Genomic DNA, 15,045 nt, shown 5'->3' with positions numbered 1-15,045 from the left:
GAGGTGGTGTTTTTATGGATTTTGACTAGGATTTTCCCAGTTGCAAGGAATAGCATGGGAGAAAGCGCAAGGGTGCTGCAGAAGAAACTGAGAATCAGGTGATTAAGGCTGGCATCCTTGGTGGAGCAATGGTGGGAACTAACCTCACAATAAGAAAACAGGGCAGATAGGCAAGGCATATAGTGAGGGGCTGATACAAGAAGTTTGTGTTTTGATGTGGTGGAAAATGGGGAGCTGAAGGAGGGACTTAAAGGAGTTGGGTGGGTAATATTATCTGAGAGACAAGCTGGAAAATTGTCTTTGAATGACTTGAGGGGGGAGGTTTCAGAAATTAAGGTGTGAGATGCTCAAAACTTCAGCAGTGTGGGCAAAGAGGAAGAGCCTTGTTTTGGAGATGTGGAGGAAAAATTGGCAAGATTTAGACATGGCTTGGATGTATGGAACAGAGAAAGGGCCAAGCTGAAGCCAAAATATAGACTTGAGTGACAGGTAAGATAGAATCATAGAACTGGAAGGGACCTCAAGAGGTCATCTAGTCCAGTCCCCTGCACTCAAGGCAGGACTAAGTATTATCTCGACCATCCCTGAGTGTTTTCCAACCTGCTCTTAAAAATCCCCAGTGATGGAGATTCCACAACCTCCCTAGGCAATTTATTCCAGTGCTTAACCACCCTGACAGGAAGTTTTTCCTAATGTCAAACCTAAGCTTCCCTTGCCGCAATTTAAGCCCATTGCTTCTTGTCCTATCCTCAGAGGTTAAGAAAAACAATTTTTCTCCCTCCTCCTTGTAACAATCTTTTATGTACTTGACAACTGTTATCATGTCCCCTCTCAGTCTTTTCTTCTCCAGACTAAACAAACCCAATTTTTTTCAATCTTCCTTCATCGGTCATGTTTTCTAGACCTTTCATCATTTTTGTTGCTCTTCTTTGGACTTTCTCCAATTTGTCCACATCTTTCCTGAAATGTGGCGCCCAGAAATGGACACAATACTCCAGTTGAGGCCTAATCAGTGTGGAGTAGAGTGGAAGAATTACTTCTCATGTCTTGCTTACAATACTCCTGCTAATACATCCCAGAACGATGTTTGCTTTTTTTTGCAACAGCGTTACACTGTTGACTCATATTTAGCTTGTGATCCACTATGACCCCCAGATCCCTTTCCGCAGTACTCCTTCCTGGGCAGTCATTTCCCATTTTGTATGTGTGCAACTGATTGTTCCTTCTTAAGTGGAGTACTTTGCATTTGTCCTTTTTGAATTTTATCCTATTTACTTTAGACCATTTCTCCAGTTTGTCCAGATCATTTTGAATTTTAATCCTATCTTCCAAAGCACTTGCAGCCCCTCCCAGCTTAGTATCGTCCACAAACTATATAAGTGTACTCTATATGCCATTATCTAAATAATTGATGAAGATATTGAACACAACCTGACCCAGAACCAATCCCTGCAAGACCCCACTCGTTATGCCCTTCCAGCATGACTGTGAACCACTAATAACTACTCTCTGGGAATGATTTTCCAACCAGTTATGCACCCACTTTATAGTATCTCCAGCTAGGTTGTATTTCCCTAGTTTGTTTATGAGAAAGTCATGCGAGACAGTATCAAAAGCCTTACTAAAGTCAAGATATACCACGTCTACCATTTCCACCCCCATCCACAAGGCTTGGTACCCTGTCAAAGAAAGCTACCAGGTTGGTTTGACATGATTTATTCTTGACAAATCCATGCTGACTGTTACTTAACACCTCATTATCTTCTAGGTGTTTGCAAATTGGTTTCTTAATTATGTTGCATCCACCATGATTGAAGGGATGGGAGGGCTTTGGGGAAATATCAGGGGCTCCTCCATGGGACTATATGTAAGTGTAAAGTTAAGCACATGGCAGGTCTTTGTAAAATTGATCCTTAACTATTGTAGTAAACAGAAAATTCCTCTTGACCAAATGCAATTTGTTTACTTTTTTTTTTAATTTTACTCAGTTTGGTCAGTGAAACTACCATTCTTTAACTTTAGCAATCCTCCTGTCCTGTTACGGGCTGTGTGCATGTGTGCACACGTGTGTGGGGTGCAGGAGCTCATTGTCATTCGACGCAGTTCACTCTATAGGACAAGAAATCCTTTGCAGGGCAGGACAGGTGGAACTCCAGGGATGTGCTGGCTATTTGGTGTAACTTGACTGGCTTGAAAAGACTTGTGTCCACTTGTACCATGGCTGACTTTCAGCTCCCAGGCTGTAATGTTAATATTTTTTTTCTTTTATTTATATTCATTTCTACTTGTCGATCTCTTCCCGTTCACATGAACACTGATCTTTTTGTAGGTTAATCCAGTGTGCAGGAGGAGTTTTAAACAAATTACAACTTCACTTACCTTCCATGTCTGACGCCCTCTCTGCTCATGTAACAAAATAATTTGTATGGGAGTTTATGCAAGTTAACATGGGCTATTTTTTGGATGGCTCTCGATATGTGTCGTCAATCTGTTTGGGACTTGGTGCTGATTTACTACCATTGGAATTAACTGCAGCTGCAGACATTTTCAAATGGAATATTGAGAAATTGCTTGCTCCTTCTGGGTTTATGATTTGCTAAGCCAGTAACCTTCTGGATTAGGTGTTCAGTACACACATTTTGTTGAGGTGGAATATTCTATAAAAGCTTTCTGCAGAAACTAGAAAAACTGTTGACAATCCTTTGCAATCTAGGCTTTTAGGTTATGTCATGGAATGATCAACATTGCATGTAATATTCCATAATAGTAATACATAGAATCATAGAATATCAGGGTTGGAAGGGACCCCAGAAGGTCATCTAGTCCAACCCCCTGCTTGAAGCAGGACCAATTCCCAGTTAAATCATCCCAGCCAGGGCTTTGTCAAGCCTGACCTTAAAAACCTCTAAGGAAGGAGATTCTACCACCTCCCTAGGTAACGCATTCCAGTGTTTCACCACCCTCTTAGTGAAAAAGTTTTTCCTAATATCCAATCTAAACCTCCCCCATTGCAACTTGAGACCATTACTCCTCGTTCTGTCATCTGCTACCATTGAGAACAGTCTAGGGCCATCCTCTTTGGAACCCCCTTTCAGGTAGTTGAAAGCAGCTATCAAATCCCCCCTCATTCTTCTCTTCTGCAGACTAAACAATCCCAGCTCCCTCAGCCTCTCTTCATAAGTCATGTGCTCTAGATCCCTAATCATTTTTGTTGCCCTTCGCTGGACTCTCTCCAATTTATCCACATCCTTCTTGTAGTGTGGGGCCCAAAACTGGACACAGTACTCCAGATGAGGCCTCACCAGTGTCGAATAGAGGGGAACGATCACGTCCCTCGATCTGCTCGCTATGCCCCTACTTATACATCCCAAAATGCCATTGGCCTTCTTGGCAACAAGGGCACACTGTTGACTCATATCCAGCTTCTCGTCCACTGTCACCCCTAGGTCCTTTTCCGCAGAACTGCTGCCTAGCCATTCGGTCCCTAGTCTGTAGCGGTGCATTGGATTCTTCCATCCTAAGTGCAGGACCCTGCACTTATCCTTATTGAACCTCATCAGATTTCTTTTGGCCCAATCCTCCAATTTGTCTAGGTCCTTCTGTATCCTATCCCTCCCCTCCAGCGTATCTACCACTCCTCCCAGTTTAGTATCATCTGCAAATTTGCTGAGAGTGCAATCCACACCATCCTCCAGATCATTTATGAAGATATTGAACAAAACCGGCCCCAGGACCGACCCCTGGGGCACTCCACTTGACACCGGCTGCCAACTGGACATGGAGCCATTGATCACTACCCGTTGAGCCCGACAATCTAGCCAGCTTTCTACCCACCTTATAGTGCATTCATCCAGCCCATACTTCCTTAACTTGCTGACAAGAATACTGTGGGAGACCGTGTCAAAAGCTTTGCTAAAGTCAAGAAACAATACATCCACTGCTTTCCCTTCATCCACAGAACCAGTAATCTCATCATAAAAGGCGATTAGATTAGTCAGGCATGACCTTCCCTTGGTGAATCCATGCTGACTGTTCCTGATCACTTTCCTCTCATGTAAGTGCTTCAGGATTGATTCTTTGAGGACCTGCTCCATGATTTTTCCAGGGACTGAGGTGAGGCTGACTGGCCTGTAGTTCCCAGGATCCTCCTTCTTCCCTTTTTTAAAGATTGGCACTACATTAGCCTTTTTCCAGTCATCCGGGACTTCCCCCGTTCGCCATGAGTTTTCAAAGATAATGGCCAAGGGCTCTGCAATCACAGCCGCCAATTCCTTCAGCACTCTCGGATGTAACTCGTCCGGCCCCATGGACTTGTGCACGTCCAGCTTTTCTAAATAGTCCCTAACCACCTCTATCTCCACAGAGGGCTGGCCATCTCTTCCCCATTCTGTGATGCCCAGCGCAGCATAGCTAATACATGGCTATTACATATCTCATTTACCATGATACATGCAATAACACCCTGTGGCGTGTAGGCTTGCGTGGCCGTCTCTCACTGTCAGTCTCCAAGGGCGGCCATGCCTCTTCGCTGTCACACATGTAGAACGGCAGTCTGTACAAGGGGGGAATTAGCTGTCTCTAGGGCTCAGACCTGCAGGCAGGTAGAGCAGCAAACAGTTCAAGGGCCCAGGCCCTTAGGCAGGGCGGGGCACCTTGCAGTCTAGTGCTCCAGCCCTCAGGCAGGGGTGAGCACCAAGTGGTCGAGGGGCCCCCCAAAGGGCAAATACCAACCACAGTCTATGGGGCTCAGGCAAGGGGTGGAGCACCCAGCAAACAATCTAGGGTGCCGGCAGGTGTGGCGCACCCAGCAAATAGTCTAGGATGTTGAGGCAAGGGGTGCCCACAAAGCACAGACCTCCTGACCTAAAGAGGGGGAGTACTGCCACCTCAGGGGTGGGGTGGCAGGAGGGACTCAGGCGGGCCAGCCCAGAGTCCTAACAGCAGCAAAGTGGTCTGCCACTGGGTCAGCAATACGCTGACCTGGCGGCACCACATCCAGACAGCAGTCTGGTTGCCCTGGGCTATTTCCTATACTCCCCCTTGGGACGTCCTCCATCTCCCCTGGGTACACTGTGAGCGGCAGTCCCAGCAACACCTCAGCATCAGGTGGGTCTGGCCATTTGGGTAGCTTGGGGCCCTCTTTGGGACAGCAGAAGTCTTCTGTGGGCTCCTGCGTCCACAGTGGGGAGAACGCGTCCATCTCCTTTAGCAGCTGCTTCTCAACTGAGCTAAAGGGCCTGCCTTTTATACTTCCAGTTCCTTTCCTGCCCCTCTGCTTCGAGCGTGGAGAGTGTGAACTTCCTGATTCCACCCACCTGGGGGCATCTGGCTGTCCCTCATTGTCAGTCTCTGAGGCCAGCCATGCCTCTTTGCTACACACCCCAACAAAGCAGCATCACAAAGTCTCTCACTATTTTTAGTATGTTATTTGCTTTAGTCTCTTAAATGCAGAGGGAGAAAAGCATCGTTGTTTATAAAGTGATTCCAGTTAGGAATTGTGGGATGAATACATACCCCATCATGTATTCTCCTCCTCAAGTCTGCAACCCTCAGGGGTGTGAATGTCTCCTGCCCTGCATTTGCCTGAGCTGTGCCTGCAGGTCATCCCACTGTTGTTCCACTTCATCCACCAGGAGCCACAGATTATGATATTCCTCCATGGCATCCCTAAACTTTTCCCTTTGGAACTCCAGGCCTTCTCCAGCTGTTTGCAGGCCTTGCTCTGCTGCTAGCTTCCCCTGGAGCCCCTTCAGTTGCCCCACAGGATCCCCAAGCACCCTTTCACTCACGATATCAGTTCCCACCATAGCTTGCTCTGCTTCAGTGTTAGTTCCTATGTCTGTCTGGGCCCTCTCTGTCCCAATCATCTTATCTGTTACTTTCTTACTACCCCTACAGGGTGTGTGTGTTGACCACTTGCCAGGTCCGTGGTCATTACCACGATGTCTACCCTGACAGTCTCTGGCATACTTTGGTCCCCAGACACCTCCTTCTTTTTTTCCTATTTCAGTGGGGTGTGTGTCTTCCCCTTTGCTGCCCTGCCCTTTAAGAGGGCAGTGCCTTATTATATGGCTGGCCTCATGGCCCCCAGAACAGACTCTTTCCCTTGCCTTTTCAGTAGGCTGTGCTTTGACCTTCTCTTGTCTAGCCACTTCTCCTGGATTAGCCTTCATCTTGCAGCTCATATATGGGCATTTCCTTCTTAGGTACCCCATCTGACCACTGGCAAAACACGCCACTCCCTCTCCTGTTCTCTCCACATGATGGACTATTTGGGTTTCCTTTCCCCAATCCTAGAAGGAGCACTCTTTTTTCAAGTGTCCTCATTGCCCACAGGCATAACATTGCTTTGACTGGGCCTCCTGGCCCTGGTACCTCTTTTCCAGTCTTGCTCCCTGAAGCCTCTACTAACTTGTTCTCGCAGGAGCTTAAATAAATAGAACTGCTGTTCTGCCAAATAGTTGTGCCAAATAGTTTTGCAGGTACACCTAGGTTTCCCCCTGTCTCTGCTGGTTCTCCAGCAGGGCCTGGATCCGTCCCTGCTTTTGTCAGTCCTCCTCTGCAGGGGTTGCGACTCTGGAGTCCAGCCTGGGAAGGTATAAGTGCCCTCTGCAAAAAAGCTTCCACATACTGCTGCTCCATTGTCTTTTATTTTTTTCTTTCCTGCTGTGGCCTTTTGCACTCCCCTTGTATCAGGGGTAACTATCTTGTACAGGTTTCAGAGTAGCAGCCGTGTTAGTCTGTATTCGCAAAAAGAAAAGGAGTACTTGTGGCACCTTAGAGACTAACCAATTTATTTGAGCATAAGCGTTCGTGAGCTACAGCTCACTTCATCGGATGCATTCAGTGGAAAATACAGTGGGAAGATTTATATACACAGAGAACATGAAACAATGGGTGTTACCATACACACTGTAAGGAGAGTGATCACTTAAGATGAGCTATTACCAGCAGGAGAGTGAGGGGGGGAAAAAACCTTTTGTAGTGATAATCAAGGTGGGCCATTTCCAGCAGTTGACAAGAACGTCTGAGGAACAGTGGGGGGTGGGGGGGAATAAACATGGGGAAATAGTTTTACTTTGTGTAATGACCCATCCACTCTCAGTCTCTATTCAAGCCTAAGTTAATCGTATCCAGTTTGCAAATTAATTCCAATTCAGCAGTCTCTCGTTGGAGTCTGTTTCTGAAGTTTTTTTGTTGTAATATTGCAACTTTTAGGTCTGTAATCAAGTGACCAGAGAGATTGAAGTGTTCTCCGACTGGTTTATGAATGTTATAATTCTTGACATCTGATTTGTGTCCATTTATTCTTTTACGTAGAGACTGTCCAGTTTGGCCAATGTACATGGCAGAGGGGCATTGCTGGCACATGATGGCATATATCACATTGGTAGATGTGCAGGTGAACGAGCCTCTGATAGTGTGGCTGATGTGATTAGGCCCTATGATGGTGTCCCCTGAATAGATATGTGGACACAGTTGGCAACGGGTTTTGTTGCAAGGATAGGTTCCTGGGTTAGTGGTTCTGTTGTGTGGTGTGTGGTTGCTTGTGAGTATTTGCTTCAGGTTGGGCGGGTGTCTGTAAGCAAGGACTGGCCTGTCTCCCAAGATCTGTGAGAGTGATGGGTCGTCCTTCAGGATAGGTTGTAGATCCTTGATGATGCATTGTTGCATGATTGTTGATGATGCATAGTTGGGGGCTGAAGGTGATGGCTAGTCTACCAGTGTCTCTCAACCTCCCCTGTAGGAGGACGATGTGTCCACAATCTCCAACAAATGTCACGAGGTGCACTCACCACTGGTGGCACCTCCTACCGGCTACTTTGGTGATTAGCTCCAGCCTGACGTTGTGCCCTCCTCTGGTAGTGTCTCTCTTGTCATCCACTCGCCCTGTGGACCTCTCTCACTCCAGGAACCAAAGCTTCCTCTTCATGACTCAGCACTCTGGCTGGGTCACCATACGTGTTCCCCACTTCCAGGGTATCAAAGTCCCTCTTGACAACTGGGATCAGGCAGTTTTCCTGCTCTCCGTCCCACTGGTGCCATTCTGTCAGTGGCTGGTAGTGGGACCCAGGCTCGCCATCTACTCTGGGTCCTGGCTCAGGGGCCCTCTCATGAGCAGCCAAGGTTTGACCTACCCCATACCTCGGTGCTTTTCCCCTGAGCCTTGCCTGCCTCTTTGGCTCTTCCCCTTCTCTGGGTTTGTCAAGCCACACTCCTTCCTCCCAGAAATAACCATAGGCTACTTGCCTTTAGCCCTATACACGCCTCCCTTGTCCCAGGGAGTGACTGCAGACTCCTTCCCTGCAGCCCCTTCTGTTGCCAGCTTCCTGGCTCCCGCAGAGTAGAACAATTCTAACCAAATCATGTTCCCGTTAGCTCCTCAATCATAACTGTATCGGAGCCCATTCTCCCACAAGTTCCTGTTGCAGGGGGGTAACTAATGGCAGTCCTACTAGCATTAACCTTCTATGGATTTGGGCTGTGGAGTTTTTTTTTTCCCCCAGGAGGCTTATGGAAGCTGCTCTCTTGCTCTACCCCCTGAAAATGCCCTCTGATCCGCTATAGGCAGGGTGTAGGGCATCTGGGGGCTCTGGGACCAGGTAATAAGCAGCTATTTCCCTCCTAATACAACCCCCCTCCTAGTTCCATCCATTTGTCACCCTTTTATGAGTGGGTGTGGAAAACACAAAAGGCCTAAAGAAATGAACAATTAGTTGTCCAATTCATTGGTTACAATGACAAGTTTGTTTTTTTATTAAAGAAGCTTCGATAAATGTATGAGAATTCTTCTAAGAGTGCTATATTTTCATTACCTTATTATTTTTTGGTAAGATTTTTAAGCAGTACTATCCTCCTTCTGAAATACTAGTAACGTCTGGGATTTCACTTTTAGGAAATAAAAGAGTAATGGCTAGTTAGAACAGTTAACATCTGAGCAAGTTCTAAATTAGTATGAGCAGTGCCAAGCATATCAGAACTATGCCAAAAATAGAACACTTTGGAGAACAAACCATTCACTGTGCTGATGTGTGTTCATTAATTGGTGTGGGAACAGGCGGAAATACTGCACAAATTAAATGTTTGTTTTTTATTCATATATATAAATATTGAACTATGACTGGTTTTATTTAGTTATTTAATCCCTCTTTAAAAAGTCACTCTCATCCCCAACAAAGAGTTGGAGAAACAATTGCTGATTTCATTTGTCATTTTTGTACATGCACAACCATGAGTGGGAATGAAAGATCTGGCATGAACGACCTGGTGGAATGAGCATTTTTTAAAATAATACTCAGTTACTGATGTTTGTATTAATAAAGTCCAAACTCCTTTTAAAGTTGGAAAACTTCAGTTTGCAGCTCACAAATTTCCCAGAGCTGGAGGTAAAGTCTTTATGTATAGTCCTGCCTACTCCTGCCAGGGTCTTACACAACTTAATAGCAGGTTTAAATTATCACGTGTAGAACTGGTTACAAATGGTATATTACAATGAAAATTCTGTCTCAAAAAAGCTTTCTCTAATTTTCTTAAGCTCCTTATTTAATATTGACTCAAACTTGTTATCTGACATTGCTCGTTCATTTTTTTTAAGCCAGGTTGCCCTCGGAGTCTCTTGGAGACAATGGGGGATGGCCAGACGAGGGCAGCTACAACTCTTGCTCATTGATTAGCCAGGATGGGCAGGAATGGTATCCCTAGCCTTTGTTTGCCAGAAGCTGGGAATGAGCGAAAGGGAAAGGATCATCTGATCCTTCCCCCTGGGGCACCTGGCATTGGCCACTGTCAGAAGACAGGATACTGGGCTACCTGGACCTTTGGTCTGACCCAGTGTGGCCGTTCTTATGTTCTTATGTACCATTTAAAAAAAACCTGTCTGGTGTAATATCATAATACTTATTACTCTTTCAATGAATGGGTAAAGGATCAACATGTGGTTCATCACGCTTTGAAGGAATGACGTATGCTTCCTATAGCACTTGTCATGCTGCTGTCTCCAAGCTCTTTACTGACCACTGAATCAACGTGAAACCAGGGACGTGCATCTACTGTGCCTCAGGAGTGGAATGCACCTGCCGTGTGCCAGCTTGTCATATAAACGCTTCCAGTTGTTGGAACCTGATTCTTTCCTGTTTGTCCCTTAAGGAAAGTATAAGGGGTGGAAATTTAGCGACTGGGAAGATTTGAGATCAGCAAAAATCGGTGTGATTGCCTGGGCTACTAGAAGCTTTACCTGAGATGTATATAAGGAACTCTCTCTTAATCAGAGTGCTGTCCATTAGCACAACATGGCGATACTATTTCACCATCTTGATCTTCAATGTTTAAACATACTGTGTGTTTAAATAACTTACAGATGAGGGCCCAGAATGGGCATGATTTCAGATGCTTCCTTGCCCTCTTCTTCCACTGATTCTGTCCTACGGACAAACCATTGTTAAGTGGTAGGTTGTAGTATCAGATGCAAGTCACTATTCCCTCTATTTGTATCTCGAAATCCTATTGGATTAAATTAAATAAATCCTTCAAGGAACGAAGCGGTGCATGCCCACACCATTTCAGACCTGGTGCCAGTGGTGCAGTTAAATCCATTGTCTCTATTACCTCGGTCACAGCCCCACCACTCACTAACTAGGAAGTCATACACTCTGTAGCTTCTGTAGGCCAAGCTTACTGTACACAATGTGAGCTCCTTGCATTCCTCCATTTCCCCACCCTGAGCTCCCTGTGTGGCACCCTCCCCATCCCTCTCTATTTCAAGGGTTCCTGGCAACACCCCCAATCTCAACTTTCTAGGGGTTTTGCATGCCCCCCAATTTCCCCTCCACCCATACTAGGTTCTCCATTCTCCCCCCTCCATAGCTGGGGATCTGTGTGTGACCCCTTTTCCCCATACTAGGGCCCCCCAATCTTCCCGCATGTCTGTGTGTGCCCCAATTGCCCTCTTCTCCCTTCCACACACCTGAGTCTTCCAATATCCCCCTCATACCAGGAGATCTGTGTGTGTCCTCATGCCAGGGCTCTATATTCCCCCCTTTCCCACCTTCATAGGTGCTGGAACTAGGGGTGCAGGGGCCTTAAGTAGTAATAACTGGCTTTAAGTAGTAATAACAACCCAAATATATGGTTTCCATCTTAAGCAACCTGACTATAAAAATTGTTGCAGCACCACTGCCCACCTTCTCTTCATGCTAGGGACTCTGTGTGTCCCTTTCCCACATAGCAGGGTCCCCCAATTTCTCCCTACCAGGGGTACTTTGTGCCCCCTTTTCTCCATAGTAGAGCCTGAGCTTCAAGTTCCTCTGCAAAATAGATGGCAGGGGTTCCATGTGTTCCCCATTTCCTCCTTCTGGTTTTCCCCCAGATCAGGAGGGGGTCTGGCCATTAATGCCTAGGCCATTTTGGAATGGATTAGATGTGGTGTTCAAAGGTATCATGTTACAGACAGACAAACACAGAACTGCCATCACACTGAGTGTAAGGCCTTGGTGAGCTCAGCCAGCAAGATGTTCATGAAGCATCAGAAGAAGATGAAAGAAATTGAAGAGTAGGGAAAACATAGGGGTCTGAGAAGGAATAACCTTCGCTGTGCACCTTTCCAGAAGAAGATGTTCACAGAACAACTGCGAGAGAGAGAAAAATGGGAAGGGGAAGACAGGGTAGGTGGGTGGGTACGAGGGACATCATAAAGTCAACATTCAGCCCTGCTGCATGAACCAGCTTCCTTGCACTTTCTTCCCTGAGCCAGTTTCCCTGCATGAGGTAGGTGGATTTCCCTTGTGCTCTAAGACATGAATCAGGAAGCTTTCCATCCCCCTTTGGCCCCCCTCCCACTCCAGTGGACTCCAGATTGCATCAGGAGGCCTGGTCCTTCTCCCACTGAATCTAGTGCTAATTCTGTGTGTGTGGAAAGCATCCAGTAACAGGCCTCTGAGTACAGTTCACCTCACCCGCCACACACGTTCAGTGATGTATATGCTGAGAAATTTTTTCCCTCAGCATTTGGCCTAATATAGCTTATCACAAATCATTTATTTTTAAAAGACTCTTCAGAGACAGGATTTAAAAACTAATCTATCAAAAACTGTCACATTTCTCTTATATTTCAGGGTCAGATTATTATTTATACTGCAGTAGCTCCTAGGCTCCCCAGTTAGGGCCCCTCTGTGCTGGTACTGTGCAAACAAGAAAAGCAAAGAGGATACCAGCCCCAGAAAACTCAGTCTGGGATAATGACAAAACGCTGCAGGTATATAAACAGACGAATGGAGCTGGCTTGGAGTACCAGGAAACAGATCCTGCTCCAACCAAAGTCAGTGGGGGCTGGGTTAGGATATAATATATCAATTGGCAAACTCATTACAAGCTTCTGATGCTCTTGCACTGAAGTGTATGATCTATGTATGTATGGCTGACAGGCAAGATTCATGTGTGGGTTTTTTCCGTCTTCCTTGAAGACTATCAACAGCATTGATCTAACTTTAAAAAAATGCTAATACTGTTTCAACTCTGTGTTGGCTAGAGAGAACTGTCTTAAGCAAAACTGAACAGATTGGCCAGCAGCTGTGTGGAGGACGTCGCTAGCAATTCCACGAGGAGGATGTGTGGCTTGATAAACAGCGCTAGAAACCCATTTGCCCACAATGGAAGGCAAAATGAATTGTCATCTAGAAATATGAACAATAAGCAGTTCTCAGCTGTTGCTGTGCCTGGTACTATGACACGCCAGTGAAGACTCATCTGTTGAACTTTTGCCACAGGGAATATCTGCTGGAGTGTGATCACTGTTGGGGCTGTTCTGGCACTGCTGTATAATGTGAAGATACTTCTCACCCTCCTGAAATTTATCAGCAGAGATATGCTCAAGTGTTTAGAACTATTGGCCTCGAAAAAATTGCAGTGCCCAGAGAATCATCTGGCTAAATGCTGGCTAATTTTTAAAGTTATTATTTAAACCAGGGGTTCTCAAACTTCATTGCACTGTGACCCTTTCTGACAACAAAAATTACTACATGACCCCAGGAAGAGGGACTGAACCCTGAGGCCGCCCGAGCCCCCCCACCCTGGGTGCGGGAGTTCAAAGCTGAAGCCCGAGCTCCACCACGACAGCCCGGGAGGAGGAGGGGGGCAAAACCGAAGTCCAAGGGCTTCAGCCTTGGGCAGGGGGCCTGTAGCCTGAGTCTCGCTACCCAGGGCTGAAGCCCCAGGCAGTGGGGGCTCGAGCTTTGGCCCCGGGCCCCAGTAAGTCTAATGCCAGTCCAGGCAGTCCCATTAAAATGGGGTTGCAGCCCACTTTGGGGTCCCAACCCACAGTTTGAGAACCGCTGATTTAAACCCAAAAATCAATGAGCAGGAGGAGTAGGTGTCTGGGTTGAGCAGACTGAAGAGTTAACCTTATATGTGTGGGTGGCTTAAGTTGAGAGTTCTTTACTTTACAGACCAATCCCCATTGGGAAAATTATTAAGACAAGAACAACAAGAAGTAATTATGTTGTACAGGCAAATAGCCTTCTGAAAATGAAAAGAGGGGCTGGGGAAGGGAAGACTTTCAAACCCTTGTTTGTCACAGAAGAGCCCTTTGAAAAACCAGGCTTGATATTGACTGCTGCATTACCTGTCCCCCCTCCCAGTCTTCCAGAAAGTCTTTCTACTAAAAATTATATTGTAGGGAGAGGATCCCAGAACTATGTTCAAAAACACCACAGGAGAATATCAACACAGCCATTTAAGAAAAAAACCACTAGCCCTTATAAGAACCAACTTTAAAAAAAATTGATTTACTAACCTTCGCAGTTGTGATGAAAGAACACAGTCATACATAACCAGTCACTGCATTCCAACCTAATTGGTGACAGCATGATGAGAAAAGGTTGGAAATGGGACACTGTATATGAGTAGAGTATATCAACCATTGGCAGTAGGGTTCAATTTTTCTTTCTGAAATAAAAAAATAAAAGGATATAACTATTGGGGTTACAGAGGAAGTAACAAAAACCTGAGCACACAGTGCATGCTGTATGTACAATTAGGTATGACTTCATTGCTGAGTTAGACTGGGAGAACAGCACTTGGATGAGACTAGCCCAGTGTGAGCCACCACACTGCAAAGCTCTGCCTCCATACAGTGTCCTCAGTAGTGCTTCACTCATCCATATGTGTCACTAGGACTTCTGCGGTCTTATCCCATGGTTCTTAGTGCTGCAGTAATCTGAGCTGCTCTATGATTTTTCCCCAGTAACTTTTGGGAGAACTTGTCTGTCCTTCTCAGCACATGGGAGAAATTCTGAGAAGGCACTGGAGGACTATCAGTCCTTGGCCTGTATGCTCATTGCAAAACAGGTAGGTTACCAGTCCAAAGTGGAACCCAGGCTCTAGCCCTGGCTGAAGGCATGACAACTTGGGTGAGAGGTTTTTATGTGTGGATGGGAGAGGAGTGGTTAAGAGCAACACCCAAGTAAGAGACCAGGTTAACTCTGCAGTGAAGAGATTTCCTTAGTCTGTTTGTAGGTATTCAATAGCACTTCCTTAATGTTTCCCCTTCTTCTTTGTGTTTTTTGATATCCTGTCATATAGCATTCAATATTTGTTTTAATACATTAATACTCAGTTACCCAAACAAGGGATGGCACCTGTGTGCTGGGCACTGCACATTAAGGTTGTTGGGAAAATGGCAATGTCCCCACAAACATTTTCATGGGGAAAAAAATTCCCTTTTCATATTTTCATGTTTGAAAATTCATTTTCCTACCAAAACTTCAAAAAGTCGATATTTCACCACTTTCTCACACTTTCTGACTGTGTCCCATATTTTGCTAACTGGAAAATAATCAAAGATTTATTCTTCTGTCTGCAAGTGCTACCATCAAAACTTAATAGTATTTCTCCCACTTTCTCATTGTGTCCAAGTTGGGAAATAACAAGAAAGTGTGTGTGGGAAAACCCACAATTAAACAAAAAAAATCAAGTTTGGTTTTATTGTTTTACCAAAAGATTTTCACTTCAACATTTCACTCCCCCCCCCCACCCAAGGTTTTTGGTTTGGTT

Source organism: Natator depressus, chromosome 1 (genome assembly GCF_965152275.1).
Source record: "Natator depressus isolate rNatDep1 chromosome 1, rNatDep2.hap1, whole genome shotgun sequence".
Classification (NCBI taxonomy): Eukaryota; Metazoa; Chordata; order Testudines; family Cheloniidae; genus Natator; species Natator depressus.
Note: the sequence above shows the minus strand (reverse complement) of the source record.